Raw genomic sequence first — 21,073 nt, 5'->3', positions numbered from 1 at the left:
TTGTTCTTTTTTAAGATAAGTAGTATTCAAAGGCAGGCTATAGTGCAATTTGTTTAAACATTCACCAGTTGAAGAACATTTGAGTTCTTTCCAGTTTGGGTCATTACAAATAAAACTTCTGTGAGCATTTGTATACAAGTTCTTGTGTCAATATAAATTTGCATTTCTCTACAATGAATGCTCAAGATTATAAATGCTATATAGTAGTAAGTTTAATATTTTGTAAAACTGTCAGACTGGTTTCTGAAATGATTACATTGCTTTATATTCTGACCAGTATGTGTAAGTAATACAATTTTTCCACATCTCACTAGCATTTGCCACCATCAGTAAATTTTATTTTAGAATTCTAACAAATATGGCATTAGGTCATGGTTGAAATTTGATTTTCTTAATGGCTACTGACATTAAGCATATTTCCATATATAAAAACAATTAGTTAGCTTCTAATTGTATAGTTTGATTTCTGTTCATAAACACAAGGAACATAAGTTTGTTTGTCAGTGGCATATTGTTTCTGGTTCAAGGAAATCAATATTCTGGAACTAACAATGAAGGTTGAATCAGTTAAGAAAAACATTTCTGGAGGGTAAGTTTCAAAAGTGGTGACTTCACATGCTAGCATTTGTTTCTTGTTTATATTAAATAAATGTTTCTGATTAATGTATGTTTCCTTTAAGCTATATTTTAAGGAACTATATTGCTTTGATCTTATGATTTTGCCAATTTCCGTAAATAGCTTCCTAAATTGCCATGCTTTTCTATAACAACTACCTGGAAAGGTGATAGAAGGGGAAAGAAAATGATTAGTGAGCCATAGAATTCTTATGGTCTAGGCCTTGTGTTGGTATACACATTCTGTATATACATCTGTGGTGAAAATTTAGCCACATGGATGGCCAACTACAAAGCAGCAAAAAGATGTTGTCTAGCTATGTTCCAATGAAGAAGGTACTTCATTTATACAAAGAAATCTTTACCAGATTCCTCAATTATGCTGATCTTCTTCTCATTCACACAGCAATCAGATATCTCTCAAACACAACATTTCATTATTCAGAATTCCCAATATCTTAGGTGTTGCTCATTCATAGAAGTCATAAAATCCTGGCAAACTGATATGGAAAGGTTTATTGGGACAGAAAAGGGAACGTCCTTTGAGTAATCCATTGGTACCCTCTGGAAATCACTTCTGGTTCTTAGATGCCACTTGGCAGTTTCTGTCTGACCAAGCATCTCATGTTCACAGTAATGTTTAGTATTGCATAGATATCCTTTAGGGACTAGTATTCCTTTCATATTCTGTTTTATGCTTGGGCAAATTTGGAACAAAGAAGGATGTTTTCAGCCTTAAAGAACAAACTGTTCATTTTTTCAGATTAATTGTATTGATGGGAATAATATTCATTAGAAATTTAACATGCCTCTAATTTATTTCATTCTATCTAATTTCACATGCCAATAACTATACACATTTTTCCCAACATTTGCTGCATTCCATGAAATGTAAACTATCATCTGTTTTAAAATACTATTATTTTATGTACGACTAAGAGAAATATAGAGGGAATGCCTCACTTAACACTTTGTTATCAAAGGAGTTTTAATTCACAAACAGCTATGTTTGGATTATTTAAATGTAAATTTACATAAAACCTATCAGTACATAATAAAAAGAAGATGTAAATGAAATAGCTTGGATAAATTATTCCTGATACTAATCCATATTGTGTCTAATATTCTGAACTCCAAATACAAGCTTTTCTTTTCCAGATTGTTTCACAAAAGATGAGCTCTGTGCCATTGACAGTGTTGATGACATAGCTTTGTCCTTAAAGTGTTCAAATATTGCCTCATGAAGATTCAAGCCATGAAACCTCTTCTCCAAGTTTGTACGTATAAATGTAGACATCATGAACCATAGTGCCTCTGTCATAAAAATTGTGAGATACATTCTGATTTCAGAATTAAGGAAACATGAGTGAATCTTCATTTTAGTTTAAGGAAAATTTAAATCCTCTCAACACTGGAATTATTTAATTATTTATTTGTTTACCCTTTTCTCTGAACTTGAGAGGATTTCTTGTGGTTGGTTGAGACCAAAAAAAAATCAGGTGAATCCCTACTAAACCTAAGTTCTCTTTTGCTTGTGATATATTCCTTTTTATTAGGAACCTACAAATTTAGCTGAGGATTAACACACTCTAGCTACCACTAAGGGGTTTTATGTTGATTTAGGTATAAAATTTCAAATGGGAGCTCTACATTGGTAAGCAAGTCTTCTCCATGTAATGATTCAGGGCCATTTGTATCTTTTAAAATATTCACCATACAACTTGTAAATTCACAATTTTAATATATAAGCATTGTGAATAGAAAAGAATATTAAGAATTTGATAAAAAAAATTTATGATTAGGGCTATTATAGTTTAGATCTATCTCCAAAAGTTTATATGTGAGACGATGCAAGAATTTTCAGAGGTAAAATGATAAAATTATTACAGCTGTAACCAAATGGATGTCCACCCAATAATGTATTAATTGGGCTGTAACTTGATAAAGGTAGGGTGTGGTTGGAGAAAGTAGGTCACTGGAAATGTGCCTTTGTGGCTTATATTTTTCCCTGATGAGTGGAGCTCTCTCTTCTCTTCTTGGATGCCATGTCCTCAGCTGCTTTCTTCTGCCTTAACTTGAGCCCAGAGCAATGATGTTGGCCAACCATAAACTGAATCTCTGGAATTGTAAGAGAAAATAGACTTTTCCTCTTCTATGTTATTCTTGTCCGTCATATTGGTCACAGTGATGAAAAAAATAGCTAGCAAATATAAGTAGATGCTTCATTTTATTCACTTGATCACTTGATTTTATTCACTTGATCAGAATCAATTCATAAAATTAGCCACAGCTACAGAAAAGGACATAAAATATCATCTAATTATGTGTCCTGGGGGAAAACAGAAATACATTAGACACATAGTTGTCTCTTAGCTAAAATCAGCTAAAAATAGCATACCTAAAAGGAAGAAAATCTCAAAAGAATACTCTTTAGCTGCACGTTGCTCTAGGCTTTGCTTATCCACAATGAAAAAAATACTTAATAAAAAAGAATTTATAATTGCATATAATAGTATTTAGGAAACTCAATCTAGCTTTTAAGTCTAATATTTTTGTTAATTTTATAAGATCATTTTATGTTTATAAAGTTGGCTATGTTAAATGTATCATTTGACATCTTCAGACACAAAATAATTAGGTAATGAATTCATAAATAGCTATATCTTCAACTAGAATGTAGGATTTAACTTATTGTGACACTGAAACCTCAGTTTAACTTTCTTAACTACTTTTCACTAGGAACAAGTTTCCTTTAATCAAGCATTGTCTTCTAATATTTTTGAGCAGATTTTTGTTCTGGGTAGCCCAAATGTAACAATAAGAAACTTAGAGCTCACCTCTTTAAAATGCTTCGTTTTCCCCAAGAGGCCATTTCTGAAGCATCTAAGGACTCACAGACATGTGCTAAGCAGGGATAGAGGCTGTGCCTCCAGAACAGTTGGAGTCTCAAATTCATGCTGAAAGAAAATTCAATGTATAAAACCTGAAGAAATGCCACTTATTTTTATTTTGTGGGTGTTTTTTTTCATGTATTTCAATGATGTTTTTATTACTTCCTCCCATACCTTTCAAACTATGACTAGTTTCATGTATTGGGCAATATTATATTGAACACATAATATTCAATATAATGTAGACAACCCCAAAGACATATATAGGGATATATATATTTCTCTCTATGCAAGTTTTATGGTGTATAAACATGTAGAACAACACACATACTCCATCTAAACAAAGTGATATTTGTCTCCTTGCCATATTAAGTATTATAGCCTGTGTTAGTCAGTTTATTGTCACAAAGTACCTGAAAAGATTTCTTTTTCAAGAAGGAAAATTTTGTTTGGGGCTTAAGGTTTCAGAGTTTCAGTCCCTATTCAGCTAATTCCAATTTAAGGACCTAACATCATGGCAGAAGGGCATAGGAGAGGAGAGCTGATCACCTCATTAAGGCCAGGAAGCAAAGAAAGTAAGGCAGAAGCCTTGTGAACAAGAAATAATCCCAAGGCATACACCCAATGATCCTCTTCTTGCAATTTAGGCCCCCTTCTTAGAGTTACCATAGAGCACATAGTTAGTCTTTAAATTATTAAGTCAGCAAGTGGACTGATCAAGTTTCAGCCCTAATAATCTAATCACTGCATTGAAGCAGGCCAGAGACCTCTACCCAGAAGACCCTTATCATAATTAAGCAGAAACCTCCACTATATTTGTAATATATGAGTTCTTCTTCCTCAGAAAGCTTTCTATTGGCACAAACTTTTGCATGCAGAAGGGCATTGTTTGTAGCTTTCTCTTTGTGTATAAATGCCAGGTTTGTGGGAAACAAACAAACAACAACAAAAATTAAACCCCTGTCTGTCTACAGGATGGAACAAAACATGCTTGTCTTGAGAATCTCCCAGCCCATTATTCATTCCCCCAGGAATAAAGTTAAAAAAAAATTTCTATACTCATTGTTCAGAGGAAGAATTTCTTAAACAAAGCTTCCTTCTGATCCCTATAGTCAATAAACCTGCTTCCTGAAAATTCTTCAGGTATCGCCACTCTTCTGTCCTACGTTAGCATGTCTGAACATTCTTGCACTAACAGAGGAAATTTTGAGGTACGCTTCATGTGCAAATAATAACATTTCAACTCTGTTCCCACAAAACTCATGTCCGTTTCACAATTGCGTTTAGTCTATCTACAAGAGTCCCCATAATTTTCACAGTTTCCTTGCTCAAAAGTTAAAGCTCAAAGTCTCATCTGAGACACCAGACAACTTGGTTATGAGCTCCTATAAAAACTAAAAGAAAAACATATACATTCAATACATAATAGAGTAAGTACTACCATTATGAAAGGGAGGAATAGTGGCATAAAAAGAGAAGATGGGCCAAAAGAAGACCTAAACACAACCAGAAAAATATTCCCTGTAGCTCTACCATTGACATATGGTGCAGAAGTTGGTAAGATATGATCTCCAAAGGGTTTGAGAAACCCTAATCCTTTTACCTGATTGGTTACAGAACGTGTGGCCTCTTTTAGCCCAGCTTGGTCTACAACCAGAAACTTTCTCTGGGAGACTTTCCATATTCCTGGGCTCTTTTAACGTTTGGGTTTCCTACTGCAGCTTCAGCTTCCATCTCACTGTTTTCTTCACACATTGCCTACCCAAGGGCAACCAGCAGGGATTCAGACCTGCTACTCACTTCTCGATTGATCTCTCAGGACTTCCTTTGAAATATCCATAGAAACTTTCAAGATCATTAACATAAGCATCCTGTATTTCTTCCGAACCAGCACCATGCGAATGATGCCAAGGTCTGTTCTTACTTCAAGCCTTAACAGGGGTTCCTTTGGACTACAGCTGAGATGGCCTCTGAATGCTTGGACAGCTGAGTGCAATGAAATGAATACTGTGGAAACAACTTTATGGGTACCACTGTGTGAGTAGGGCACATCGATGGACTCAAATGAGTTTTCACTTCTATAGTCTTGAGACTGCAGTAGATGTTTTCTAAATGATTCCTGAGATGACTTCAAGACATCTTTCTTTTTTTTTTATCTCTGTACAAAGTACTTAAATTATCTTTATTATTGGCAATGTCTTCAACAGTGATACCTTTCTTGGCCCCAATTTTATGTGCACTTTTCTGGCAAAGTTCTGTTTTAGTCGGATTTTCATTGCTCTGACCAAAATACTTGACAAAAACAAGTTAGTAAAGAAAAAGTTTATTTTGGGTTCCTGGTTGCAGTCCATGGTTGGCTGACTCCATTGCTTTTGACCTGAGATGAGGTGAAGCATCATGGCAGGATGGCATGATAAGGAAAAGCAGCTTACCTCAAGGCAGCCAGAAAGAAGAAAGAGAAAAGAGGAGCCAGGGAGACAAGACATAACCTCCAAGGACACACCCCCATGACCCTCTTCTTTCAACTACCTCCACCTGAGTACAGTTACCATCCAGTTAGTGCTTTCATATTATTAATCCATCAAATGGATTAATCTACTGCTTACATTATAGCTCTCATAATCTAATCATTGACCTTCCAGCATTCCTGCATCTTCAAAGAAGTTTTAGGAAAACTTTATATCCAAGCTATAACAGTGTCTATTCCTGTAAATTGCTTCTATGAATTATTGCTAATATATTATGAAACAATTTATAATACAACATCATTACATTTAGTATTAAAGATGTTTTTAAAAATATGTGTTAATTGGTATGATTTTAGCTAGCCCAAAAACTTATTATGTACTTAAAACTTAGGAACAAAAGAGAAACTTATATTTTCTGTGTAAACATTTAGATGCAGCCAGTGTGCCAATTGCTGTTGAAAAGAATCATTGTTTTATTAAGGGACAACCAATATTATTTTAGGATTATGGAATATAATATCTGTATTATAAATTTATACCTCAATCATTTTATATGTTGAAAGAAATATTTTTTTATTTATGATTGTTGGAATTCTAAAAACATTGGAAGCTATTTCTTTCATTTTATACATATTAGCAATTGTTTTTCAAAAAATGAGGATGTGGTTCAGATTGTAATATTAATTTGGCATCAGTGTGTTCTTGGCAAGAATGAGATAAGAGTGGGTTATAGAACAAAGTGATATCAAAATACAGCCCAAAATAATTTACTGCAATGGAAACATATTTCACATACTGTCAGGGATATTTTCACTTTCCCACCTCTTCTCGAACACTTTTCCAGAAATTTCTTGTAGCTTCTTTAATAAGAACATAGGCACTTATATAATACATTTTATTTCAGGAATAGAAGTAACATATAAAGAGAAGTTATTTGGAGGTTAGTTTTGGAGAAAGGAAGCAAAATATTAATTTAATAATTATAATGTTCAACAACAGGATTTAACAAAATAAATACAAAATTTGATAATTCTCTCTAAAATTAATAATGAGAATTGAATTTCTTTAATTCTGCCATATTGCTATTAAGAAATCGCAGGATTGGCCTGGGTCTGTAGCTTAGTGGTAGAGCTCTTGTCTAGCATGGGTTAGGCATTAGGTTTGAGCCTTAACATCATATACAAATAAACAAAATAAAGGCATGCTGTTCATATATAACTAAAAAAAAAAAAAGAAAAGCCTAGGATTAATGGAAATGGCTCTGGAGTGCAGACTTTTCCATGTCTACAGGGAGGTAACAACAGCACAGGCAAGTTGGCCCTGAATTTCAACCAACCAAACTCTAATTAATGTCTTAGAAGTTCTTTAATGTTCTGAGTTATCTGATTTGGAAAAATGTGCATTTTAACAGGGTTGTTATGAAAATCAAACAAAACAAAATGTACAATTTGTGTCTTTCAAATGACAGGTAATAAACTTTAACCACACTCAACAAACAGAAACAAGAAAACATCATGTGGGTGCTCTGAAGAAAGACCTTTATGATTCACTTATGTGAAATGGACTGTGAACCATGTAGAATTCCACAGGTCCAGCAGTATAGATTCAATTACAGAGCTATCAAATCACATTGCTTTAGTTAAGAAACACTTAATGATGAACAAAAAGTAAAAATTAAATTAGAAAAATATTATATTAGAAATATGTTTATATTGGACTTATTTGAACTGATGTAAGTTTGATTAATAATTTGAAAAATCTTCACAAGTATTAAAATATAAGATTGACACCCTGTCTTTGAGATTCCATAATTAAACACATAAAATTATATTAAATAAAAAGAAGGATAGTATTGTATTTGCAGTTTCACCTAAAACTATAATTTAGAACATTTTAGGAAATGAGATATGTATATCATTAATCATTATGATGTTTATGATTTTTCATAAATCTGATCACAAATATGATCATAGTTTAAAACTTATTTAAGATTGAGAACATTGATAATTCATTATAAAATATATGTACATCATTATTTAATTTTATTATATTACTTAATTTATACAATTATATGATTTCACTCTTGCTATTTGTATTTTACACATATAGAAAGAGAAATAGCATCACTAAAATCTCATATTGCTATTTAGAGACAGAATTATGATACCACACTCCATCTATGAGAAACCAGAGCTGGTTTTATGAGAGCATGACTTTACTTGAATTGTTCAAGTCAAATGGTGAAAGTTCAGATATTATTTTATTTTCATATTTTTAAAAACAAACTTTGCATATGTATAGAAAATGTGTCACTATTACAGGCAAAACTTTAAAAAACAAGAACAATATAAAACATTTAAAAGCAAACAAGTAATGACATACCTTTTATAAGAGTTCTTCGGTCTGTGAAATTCACCTTGAGGAATAAATAGGGTAATCAATGTGGCTGTGCAAAATTAACATTTTTTTACTCACTCTTCAACCTTCTACCCACCTAAATTTTTTCTACATTACTCAAGCACAACTTCATTTTATAACATTAGGTATCATCTTAGTACACAGTTTGTACAACTTAACACTTTCCTTCCGGAACTTCTAAATTTCCACATTTTGAATTAATTTACATAGTCTCTTAATTTATTTGTTAAAGTTCATATATATAATATATATGTATATATATATATATATTTCTAAAATATATTTTTATATATAAATATATGTATGTAAATTCTTATATGTATATAATTCTAAATGATAATTACTTTTTTCTCTCTCTCTCACATGTGTTCAGAATTCATAAATATTTCAGGTGAGCAGAAGCTCTGCTCCATGAGTTTGTTCATAGTTCTAGATTTCTTCTGGGTTTATTATTCCACAAGAACAGTATAAAACATTTAAATGTTTTAGATGTTCTCATTATTCAGATTGCCAAATCTGGATCACTTCCCTATGTTTACATTCCCAACTGTGGGAAAGTTAAAACCTTAGCATCCTTAGAATACCATGTTCTATTTTTCCACCATTGAATAAAATGTAGTCATACACCACATTTTCCATTAAAGCAAGCTAGACAATATAATGTCTAGAAAGGAGGCCCTGGGACTATTTTATACTCATAATATTATATTAGTCCTATTAAGAAGAATTGATAGATCATGAGAAAAAATAGCAATTTCTGCTCTTTTTTTCATTCTTTTTAGAAATTTATCATTTGAATTACTTTGACATCTTGTTATTCCTGTCATAACTCACTTAATCCTCAACACTTGCTCAATTCTATTGCAACCCCTTGTAATATATCTACTCAATGCTTTGTAAATAAAAGGCTAAAGATTAAATCTCCAAGTATCTTTTACTAATTTGTTCCCTTAAGAATATTCCAAATACACATGCATGAATGGAATTTGCAAAGTGGAATTAAAGAAGTTGGAAACTGATTATTCTCTTTCTATTAATTCTTTCTTGTGTTGAATATACTTGTGAGAGTTGTGAAAGAGATCTCATGTCCAGTTTCTAACTTTGGGAGTAGTAGGAAATATGATGTGAAAACCTGTTTTATGAATAGGGTGTCATATGGCTACAGGTCAGAGTTCATAGTTTTGAGAAACCCTGTCTGGCTTCTAGTGGAGGCAAATCACTGATAGACGCATATTTGTAGAATCACCTGATTTTTGAAAAATAGAATTGATATTATACAATGTCAGAATGAAGATACATCTCTGAAACCCAGAGGATTTTTTAGGAGCTTCCTATTGCTAATGCTAATGGTGCAATGGGGCAAGGGGAAAATGTAACAAATGATAACTGGAACCTCATGCAACCAAGACCTCAAAGGTCTTGAAACATAATTTATATCATCAGTAAAAAGACACTGACAAGCCAAGGTGTTGGCACAGGGTAAAATATAAATAAATAAATTATATAAGTATATTTTATATGTATATGACACAAAATGAATAATATTTATTTCCTAAAAGCAAATATAGCTTTTTAAATAATTAGGTAAATATATGAGACCTATAAAATTATTATAGAACTTAGCTATCTATTTTAGTCAGCTCTTTCACTACTGTAACATAAACGTGACAAGAACAATTTTAGAGGAGGAAAGTTTACTTATTGCTCACAGTTTTAGAGGTCTCAGTCCATAGAATGGCGGCAGTTGTCAATTTCTCTGGGCCCCAAGTGAGGTAGCACAAGATAGCACACGGCTATGGTGGAGGAAAGCAGCTCAGGACATTGCCACCAGAAATCAAAGAAAGACTTCTCTCACCAAGGAGAAAAATATATGCCCCAAAGTGCTGAAGTCTGGCTGGGCAAAATAACCTGGGGGTGACAAGCAACTTGTGAAGATTGAAACAGCAGGAGCTACTGTATTGCAAGTGAACTCAGCAGGAACTGAGGGAGAACTCAAAGTAGCGGGCACTCGAGCTAGCAGGAGCCTCTTTATTACGGGACAGCAGAGGGGTATATACCCAACTAATTACACACAGCTTAACTTAATTAACATCATTAGATACAGCAGTCAGTCATTAAGGAATCCTCATCATCTTAATGGCTCGCTGGCATTACTTCACAAACCACTCCTCCTGGCAAACTGCCAGGCCCCATCTTGACTTGGTTGTGGCTCTCAACACCAAAATCAAGCCCTAGGGACACACTTCCTCCAATCACAAACTACCTTTCTGCAGTTATCACCTAGTTAATCTCTTATCAGGCTATGAATACACTGCTTAGATTAAATCTCTTATAACCCAATCATTGCACCTCTAAACTTTCTTTAGAACTGGTAAATTCCAAATGATACAAACATATACACAAACAACTCTCCACTGTAATTTTATATGAGGTATGTTGATAATATATAATGTTTCATTCTTTAGCTGCATATACTAGACTGAGAAAGAGGGAAAATAAACACAAAATGGTTTTAATGAGCAATCATTCTCCTCTTTGGAGAATAAACATAATTACTTTACCTAACTTGGGAGACTATTGCTATTATTTTATTAAAGTTTGCAAGTTTAATTAAAAAATTGTATTTGGGGGCTCTGAGGAACAAATGATTTTGGAGGACAGTGGCACAGGATGATTATGTTACCTAACTCCAATGTTCCTGTACAATGCTCAAGTACAGCATTCTTTAGAAAGATAAATTTATTTTTTCCAAGGAGAGTTGGGACCTTTATTTGATATCCTAAAAGGTCCATCAGATCCAAATTCACCCCACATGTTAATGCCTGCAGCAAGAAAGGCATTAAAAATCACTTAAACATATATGGGAAATATGCAATTGGATAGAATTGATATAAGTTTGTCTTTATTATTTATTGTACTACCAACAAAAAATATTCCTACAAGAGTATTTTGGCAAGAAGGTCCAGTATTATGGATACATTTATCTTATTCTCCTAACACTATTCTTACTAGGTATCCTCAGGCTGTAGGACAATTCATACTCAAAGGAATAAAAGCAGCAAAGGGGGTGTTTGGAATTTCTCCCAATAAAATTATTACTCCATATACTATGAATCAAATTGATGAGTTAGCTAATGAGTTAAATACTTGGGCAATAATCATGTGCAAATATAATGTTTCATTTGATAACCACTTACCATCTAATCCTTTATTGTCTTTTTGGTCTTTACATCCTGTAATTTTTCCAAAAATGACAAGAAAAACACCTATCATGAATGCTCCAAATATATTCACTGATGGGTCAAATAATGGTACAGCAACAATAGTTACACCTGATCAAACTTTTACATTTTCAGTACCCAATCAGCTCAAAAGGTAGAGCTTAATGCAGTATTACAAGCTTTTGTGATGTTTAAAGATTCTGTATTTAATTTATTTTCCAATAGTCAGTATATAGTTAATGCTATAGTATCCCTTGAAGATGCTGGTAGGATTTCCCCTTCCTCTACTGTTTTCTCTTTGCTTTCCACTATACAAAGTCTAATCTGGGACAGAAAAGATCTATTCTTTATAGGTAAAACTACACATGACATACATATTTTCTCTACACTAGAAGAAGCTACAAATTTTCATAAAAAGTTTCATGTCAATGCTAATACTTTACAAAAGCATTTTAAAATAACTAAGGAACAAGCTAGACAAATAATAAAAAAATGTCAAAATTGTGTGACCTTTTTACCACAAGTTAATCTTGGAGTCAATCCCAGAGGACTAACCATATTTGGATGGCACACACTTGCCAGAATTTGGAAAATTAAAATATTTGCATGTTACAGTTGATAATTCTTCTGGATTTTTGATGGGCTCCCTTCATGCCAGAGAAAAAAACTAAAGATATTATAACTCATTGCTTACAAAATTTTGCCACTGTGGGTGTTCCAAAACAGTTAAAAACAGATAATGCCCCTGGTTATACTTCTACCTCTTTTTAACAATTTTGCTCATCATTTGGCATTACTTATATAACAGGAATCCCATACAATCCACAGGGACAAGGCATAGTTGAAAGAGCTCATCAAACTATTAAAATGTACTTATTAAAGCAAAAAGAAGGAATTGGGAAGGGGTATATATTCCCCAAAGATAAACTTAAAATAACACTTTTTACTCTAAACTTTTTAAATTTGGATTTATCAGGGCTTAGTGCTGCGGAAAGGCATATGTGTCCAAAAAATGTACATAAGCCCAAGGTACTTTGGAAGGATATTTTAACAGGACAATGGAAAGGTCCTGACCCAGTAATTGTCTGGAATCGGGGGTCTGTTTTTGTGTTTCCACAGGGAGAACAGCAGCCGATTTAGATTCCAGAGAGATTAACTAAGGTTCTGACCCAGTGATTGTCTGAAGTCTGGGGTCTGTTTATGTGTTTCCATAGGGAGAACATGAGCGATTTGGATTCCAGAAAGATTAATTAAAGTGATTTCTACAGACCAAAAAGAAGATGATTTGGCTCAAATCCATAACAGCTGATATCCAAAACTCCAGTTTGGCTATCCTTACATCTGCAACAGAACCAGGATGCTTTTTTCAATATCTATTTTATTATTACCCTTTCCCACATCATGAAGTTCTATTTTGTTTTTTGAGCTCATACAGACCTAGGGTAATGTTTCAGAAAATTATTTTTTTTTAGTGCCTTCTAGAATGTTACATAATTTTTTTCTTTACCCGTTATTGCCAGAATTCCTATCTTCATCCCAGTGCTGGTGAAGACAAAGATAAAACCAATCTACAGCTTCTGCAATAGCCATCACTGAACTGCTTGCAGAACTTGCCTGGACTATGTATCATTTGTCACTTGTATGCATTCTGAAGTATCTGTTGGTGCAGCGACTTGTGGTAGTGTTGAGGTATTTTTGCTGATGGTGTCATCGGTGGTACAATTTTTCCAAAAGGAGCCATCAATTGGCTTGGTGTACCTTCCTCCCTTCTGCTTTTCATGGTCATTCAGCTAAAATTTGGGGGCCAACAGAGGTGAGGCAAAGAACCTCACCCCCCCCAGCTGGTACAAAGACCTATCCACAGGTGTGGCTGTATGCTGGACCAGTAGTCAATGACGGGTAAGATCCAATTACAATGGTACCAACCTAAGACAGGAGGCTGACGCCTTGATGTCAGCTCATCCGATAATGGGTAAGAACCATATGTACTGTTGGACAACCTAAGGCAGGCACGATCCGTAAGTCACATGCTTGTTGTTTAAACAGAGAGGGGGAGATGTTGAGAGCCACAGCCAAAGGGTCCCCAGCAAACTTCCAGCTGCCAGCAAACTTCCAGCTGCCAGCTGATGATTGGCTCACAGTGGCCCCAGCAAACTTCTAGCTGCCAACTGATTGGCTCCTCTGCAATGATGCTCATTGTGTTGTTTCCCCGCCCTTTCAGACCACGGAGCTGCTCATTGGGGGACTTTTTTTGGCTCTGCCCATGTGACCCAGCCAATTGGCCTCAAGAGCAGAAGGAATGGGGGAGGTTGAGAGGATTGTGGGAAGCCGGTGGTGGCAGTTGGGCTCTGAGGGTTTTTCCTGAGGAGCTGTGTGGTGGGGTGTGTGTGTTCTAAAAATAAAGTTCATTTCTTTTGACAAGTGGCTCCTGAATTGTGCCCAGCCAGACTGTGGCATATGGAGGACAGTGGCACAGGATGATTATGTTACCTAACTCCAATGTTCCTGTACAATGCTCAAGCACAGCATTCTTTAGAAGGATAAATTTATTTTTTTCCAAGCTTCCTCATAGTTTCTGCATGTAACATAACTTCTGACAACCATGTATTTATACCTCAGAATTGAAAGGTAAAAATTATTTCCAGGATATGGAGTCCATTTCTGCTGTCTCTGCTGGAGTTAATGATGTTAGCGTCATTTGTGTTTGTCAGTGTTAACTTTAAGGTAGGTCCCATTAAATTTTATCTTCAAAACTATATTTCATATTCAGAAGTAGTGAATGTTAGGTTCAAGTCTCTATTTCAATAATGTGAATACTAAAAAAGCTCTAGAATTCCACAGTTGTGTTTGCAGTTGCCTATGTCCTCAGATTCTAAGTCATGGCAGATGCTGGAAATTTCACGGTGGAAAAGGTCTGGGATTTTTTTTTTTCTTTTCTTTTTTTTCTGGAAATGACACAAGCTTAAATTTAGAGCCTGAATTTTCTGCCCTTATAGCTGTCATGTGATCACTACATTTTATTTGTTTTAATCATTTCTGCTTTAACTATTTAAGTCTATTGTACGATTTTTCATTCGTTTTTCTTAGTGTTTTTCTAAGTGTTTAAGTGGAGGCAATCTGCAGAAAATTCTAGCCTTCTTTATTGTTTTCTAAAAGAAATTTGTTTTTGTAAAAGACCGAGCACAGGGGCTGAGGATGTGGCTCAAGCAGTAACACACTCACCTGGCATGCGACAGGGCACTGGGTTTGATCCTCAGCACCACATAAAAATAAAGATGTTGTGTCCACCAAAAACTGAAAAATAAATACTAAAAAAATCTCTCTCTTTCTCTCTCTCTCTCTCCCTCTCTCTCTCAAAAAAAAAAAAAAAAGAAAGAAAGAAAAAGAAAAAAAAGACCAAGCACAAGGTAATCACCACTTGGTTATTACTAACTTTTAAGTGCTTCCTGATACTAAAGTATTATCAAAAATAATGTGCATGAACTTCAATTTTAAAAAAATTACTGTTCTGTTCAAATTAAATATTCTCACCAGAGAAGTATTTATAAATGTTGATAAATTTTAAAAAATAGGAACTAACAATATGCCAGAAATTACATGTCAAATTAAAAATTAATAATTTTAAATGTAAAAACTTCTACCAAGGACTATTTTTTTAAAAATTCTTAAAAATGCACAATTCAAAAATAATGATTTGTGGGCAATAAAGAGCTTGCATTACAAAGTTATTTAATAAGTGAATCAGGTCTGAATTATGGGCCATTGAATCTTAGTTTTTAAAGGAATAAAAGCTCAATGATGCAATCTCAATATGAACTGTTCTGATAGACATATTTTTTAATTCATTTTCAATAACTGCTGTTATTTTTAGCCTTGACTGGTACACAATGAACATGAGCTTTGATACATTGTCAGAAAGTTGATTTTACAACATCTCCAGGGTAGTTTTCATGTTAATTTTCCATTTTGAAACTAAAGAATTAATTTATTTGAGTATGTTTTGATTGCTTTTTGACAAATGAAAACTTATTTTGAGTTCTTCTGGGATATTCTTCTAGATGTTTGCATATATAACAGAAGAATTAGCACTATTTTCTCATTAATTGTCAACCAGCAATGACTTTTAAATATTGATTTAATGTCAATAGTTTCATAATAAATCTGTAGGACACATGATTATTATGTTTTAGAATATATAATTATTATAAAATAACATATTATAATCCCCTACATATTCTTATAATGTTTTATCCATAAATGGTAGTTATTCGTAGTTATTCAAAGTTCTTCAGGGAAACTACCATAATTTTACAATCTGAAATCATTTTTATTACATGCTCTAGGTCTTCTTTCCACATTCTCAGATATCCATTGAACTACCAGTATTCTTTGTAATGTGTGCCATTTGGTAGATTTAAATTAAATGTAAATATAAATACATAATGTTGTGTGTGATAATTTGTGTGATGTTTAAATGAATATTGAGGTTTGAATAAAATGAAACTTAGAATATAAATAAACAATAATACTTTTAAAATGTGAACTGCAGCAGAAAGAATGGAAGAATCAACAATAAAGCTATGGCTAGAAACAATTAAAATAGAAAACAAAAGCTTAAAATCAATTCAGATCAAATACTGGTTTGCCAACCACTCTCTTTTTCCTACAATGAACAAAAAATACAATATTTATTTTATAATATATAAACTAAGTAAAAAAAGTTATATTAACTTCTCATTATTCTGGTTGTACATGATGTCGAGTTACATCAGTCATCTAATCATATGTGGCTGTATTACTATAATATGCTGATTTTAAGTCCTTTGGGTATAAACAAAATGAGTTAGATAACTGAGTCAAATGGTGGTTCCATGTCAGGTTTTCTGAGGAATCTCCAAACTGCTTTCCGGAATGGTTCCATCAGTTTGCAGACTATCAGCAATACATGACTGTGCCCTTTTCCCCACATCCACACCAACATTTACGATTGCTTGTATTCTTGATAATTGTCATTTTGACTGGCGTGAAATGAAATCTTAGAGTAGTTTTAATTTGTATTTCTCTAATTTCTAGAGATGTTGAAATTTTTTTTCATGTATTTGTTGATTGCATTTCTTCTTCTGTGAAGTGTCTATTTAGATCCTTAGCCCATTTATTGATTGGGTATTTTCGTTTTTTTGATGTTAAGTTTTTTGAGTTCTTTATATATCCTGGAAATTGGTGTTCTATCTGATGTGGATGTGGTAAAGATTTTCTCTCATTCTGTAGGCTCTGTCTTTATGTTATTGATTGTTTCCTTTGCTGTGAAGAAGCTTTTTAGTTTGACTCCATCCCATTTATTGATTCTTGATTTTACTTCTTGTGCTTTAGGGGTCTTATTAAGGAAGTTAGTTCCTAAGCAAACATGGTGAAGATTTAGTCCAACTATTTTTTTTTTTCCTTTTAGGTGCAAGGTCTCTGTTCTAGTGTCTAAGTTTTTGATACACTTTGAGTTGCCTTTTGTGCAGGATGAGAGCTTGGGGCTTAATTTCATTTTTGCCACAAATGGATTTCCAGTTTTCCCTGAACCATTTGTGGAAGAGAGTATCTTTTCTCCAATTTATGTTTTTGGCGCATTTGTCTACTATGAGATAACTGTATTTATCTGAGTTTGTCTTTTTATCTTCAGTTCTGTGCCATTGGTCTACATGTCTATTTTGGTGCCAATATCATGCCGTTTTTGTCTCTGTAGTATAATATAACTATGTCTCCGTAGTATAATTTAAGGTTTGGTATTGTGATGGCTCCTGTTTCAGTTTTCTTGGTAAGGATTACTTTGGCTATTCTAGGTCTCTTATTTTCCAAATCAATTTCATGATGGCTGTTTGTATTTCTGTGAAGAAAGTCATTAGGAGATTGATTCCCAAACATTTTTTTTTTGAAGCTATTGTGAATGTGACACTTTTCCTAATTTCTCTTTCAGTGGACTAATCAGTGATGTATTGAAATACATTTGATTTCTGGGTGTTAATTTTACATCCTGCTACTTTCCTGAATTCATTTATTATTTCTAGAAATTTTCTGATGGAATGTTTTGGATCTTCTACATATAGAATAAGATCATCAGCAAATAATGGTATTTTGATTTATTTTCCTATTTCTTTCTTCTGTCTAATTGCACTGGCTAGAATTTCAAGGACAATATTGAGTAAAAGTTGTGAAAGAGGTTAATATCTTTTGGATATACGTGAAAGTGAGTTTCACTGTGGTAATCAAATTATGCACTCCTTAAAAATATGTATTAGATGATTTCTAATGGTTAACCTGTGTTATTAAACTTAGATAAACTTTACTAACTCTGACTTTCGTTATAACATTCTCAGAAGACTTCTTTAATCAGACATAAAATGTCTCCAGTATTTTTCCAACCAAATCTAAACCATAGGATAACATTAAGGTAGTTTCCAGGTAGAATTATTTCTATAGGTATATGGAAAAAAGTAGCTGAAGGCTGAAACCTAAGTTTAAATATACTTATGAGTGATTTTAGTAATAATGGTATTAGTAATAGTGGTTATATAAAACACAGCTATTTGCTACTTAATTCCACATGGGAAATGTGGTCCATAATGAATTTTGTTCTTATACTGCATATACCAGGTCACTCAGGTCTAATGATGAAGAAATAAAATAACTTCTTCATTCCACCAAGGGGACAATTATTCCTTTACGGCACCTGCTCTGTAACTCAGATTGTTCCCCTCCTGATTAGAAGTGGCTTTATAAACAGATGACATCTCTCTAGGGAGAAGCTTCGGTATATTAAATAAATTGCCAATTATTGCTTTCATTTGAGAATTGTGAATGAGATTCACTAAGTTTACAACCATTCTAATGCTGTTCTAAAGAAGGTGTTATAGTAGCTCCCTGATATATCTCAATAGGCATAACCCTTATGATTTGGTATTTTAGGTAACCTTCTTACTCATCTCTAATTACCAAAAAGTACAAAAAGCATTTATTATTTTATGAGATATAAAAGTAATATTTTACTAATATTTAAGGCAAACTAAACCTTGTTACACAAACTATGAAAATTATCCAGCTGTTTATTGTACAGGATTCTGCAGAAAGAAAGATGGTAAAGAAATCATAAAAAAAAAATCATTACTCAAACCAGAAATAATAGTTTTATTGAAAAAATCAGACCCATATTGAGAGAAATGATATTGTTTTTCACCTTTGTATAGCATTTAGTTCATGATTAAAAGTGAGTATGAAATATTTCTTCAAGAACCATACACATGGAATAAGCAACATTGACTTGCAACAGTGAACTTAGTGTCCCTAAATATATGTTTTAATGGTTTGTATTATATTTCATATCTTTCTTGAAGTATAACTGAAAAATAATATGCATGTATTTAAGAAATACATGTTTTATACACTTAAATATTGTGAAATGAATACTATGATCAAGATAATTTCCATATCTATAATTTTCATAATTTCATTTGTGTGTATTTAATATCTACTATTTTAGCATACTCTACCTATATGATACAATACTACTGATTATAGTCAATCTAAAGTATGGAGATACTAATTGAGATACTAATACAGAAATGAGATATTAATACAGAATTCTAAGTTTTTAAATAAATATTTCATAAAATAAATAATTTTAAAGCTTTCAATGGAATACCACAATACACTATAATCTGTAGGCATCTTTAGTTGTTCAATGATTAGACATTCCTGAAAATTAAAGTTTTTTACATATTTACTTAATATATATTTAGAGAATAGAAAGGATAGAAAGAAGAGAGAAAAAGCAAGATACAAGTGTCATAAATTAGCTTACACTTTAATCAAAAGTTTATTGCTTATGATATTACTTTATCCACCCATGCATTGTACGTTCCCTGAGAAAGGCTCTGGGAAAATATGGTTTTCTCCATCAAGTTAGAGCTTCTTTTGTTTTTCAGAAAACATTAAGATTATGGATCCTTTTCTCCTATCATAACACCCAACTCACCCATCCTTTAATCAGCTTCTCGTTGCTTGGTAGATAGGAAGTGCTCTTCAGTGTCTCCAACCTCCCTCCCTTGCCCCGCTTCTGCCTTGGTGCCCTGCTCTTCACCTTCCCCTTCTTCCAGAGGAAAGCATATGAGGAAGCAGGAATAGAAAGAATCCTGGCCAAAGTGAATATTTTCTAGGAAAGTTTCAATGAATGATAGTTAAATTACCAAAATGTAAACAAGACCAGTTAATAAAAATATATAGTGGGCAAGTTGAAGAGATAATATTCAATCCTCCAAGAAACAGGAAATTATTTGCATGGGAAGGTGAGTGGTAGAAGGAAGCTGGAATGGAATTATGATATTTCAGAGAGATTACTTTAAAAGACAGAGTGATAGATAAAAAGTAGCATCAATGATGAGAGAACTGTGGCACTAAAATTTTATTATTGTTAATTAAAAATCATCCTGTAATATCGGTACTGTGTGGTTATAAAGTTAGCAGAGTAAACTTGAAGAGTTTAGAGCCCTGGACTGGCAAAGCAAAAGAAGGAAAAATATGGATGCAGGAGACTTTTTAAGAGGGTGTATACTTTATAACTAACTATTTTCAGAAAGGAAAATGGAATCAGTCAAGGATAAAATGTAAGCTTTTCACCAGCATTCTTGGTAGAATTGCTGCATCATTAGTTAAAAAGAGAAATCCAAATATAGGCTGTTTAGGACATTAGAAGATAAGTATAATTTCCAATGTTAGAAAATTAATGTCAAAAATAAAAAGGCTTAAAATGATATAATGATCCTACATAAGAATAGAATAAAAAAACGAAACTAAACAGCAACTAAAGAAAGATATAGTGTAGACAAAATGGAATAATAGCATTCAAAAAGAAAATTTGTGTAAGCTGAAATCAAAGTAGGGTATTATTACAGAATATTAAAATAAGCAAATTTGAGATATGAAGGCACTAAAACCCCACACAATACATGAAGGGAGAAAATAATCACCTCTATATAAACATTTATTTCAAAAACAGTAATGCCATTTTTTCATATATTATGTGGATTGTTATTGGGTAGATGATGCATAACTAGAAGTTATATGAACTATTTATGCTGTTCATTACCTCATTGTGTTGAGGCAGTGAGCTTTTATTTCCCTATTGGATATAAATGAAGAGATGCATCCATCCAAATATAGCAGAACAAGAATGTATTATATCCCTGGTGAACTAAGTTCTGTAATACATATTCAGCTTGAGAGCATTCATACGTTTTTCTGTGCTGCACAAATATGTGCATTTTTAGCTTACCAGACTTTCCCAAACCATAGCTACACAAAGCAACTTAAAACTGCAGTCTGCTAAACACTTTTATGAATTTTGATGAAATAGAATTATAGTTGAATGTGGGGGATTTTTCAGTTTCTAATAATTCATACTAGAAAATTAATATTCTTT

Source organism: Ictidomys tridecemlineatus, chromosome 3 (genome assembly GCF_052094955.1).
Source record: "Ictidomys tridecemlineatus isolate mIctTri1 chromosome 3, mIctTri1.hap1, whole genome shotgun sequence".
Classification (NCBI taxonomy): Eukaryota; Metazoa; Chordata; class Mammalia; order Rodentia; family Sciuridae; genus Ictidomys; species Ictidomys tridecemlineatus.
The sequence above is the reverse complement of the archived record's forward strand: the minus strand, read 5'-3'. Positions refer to the sequence as shown.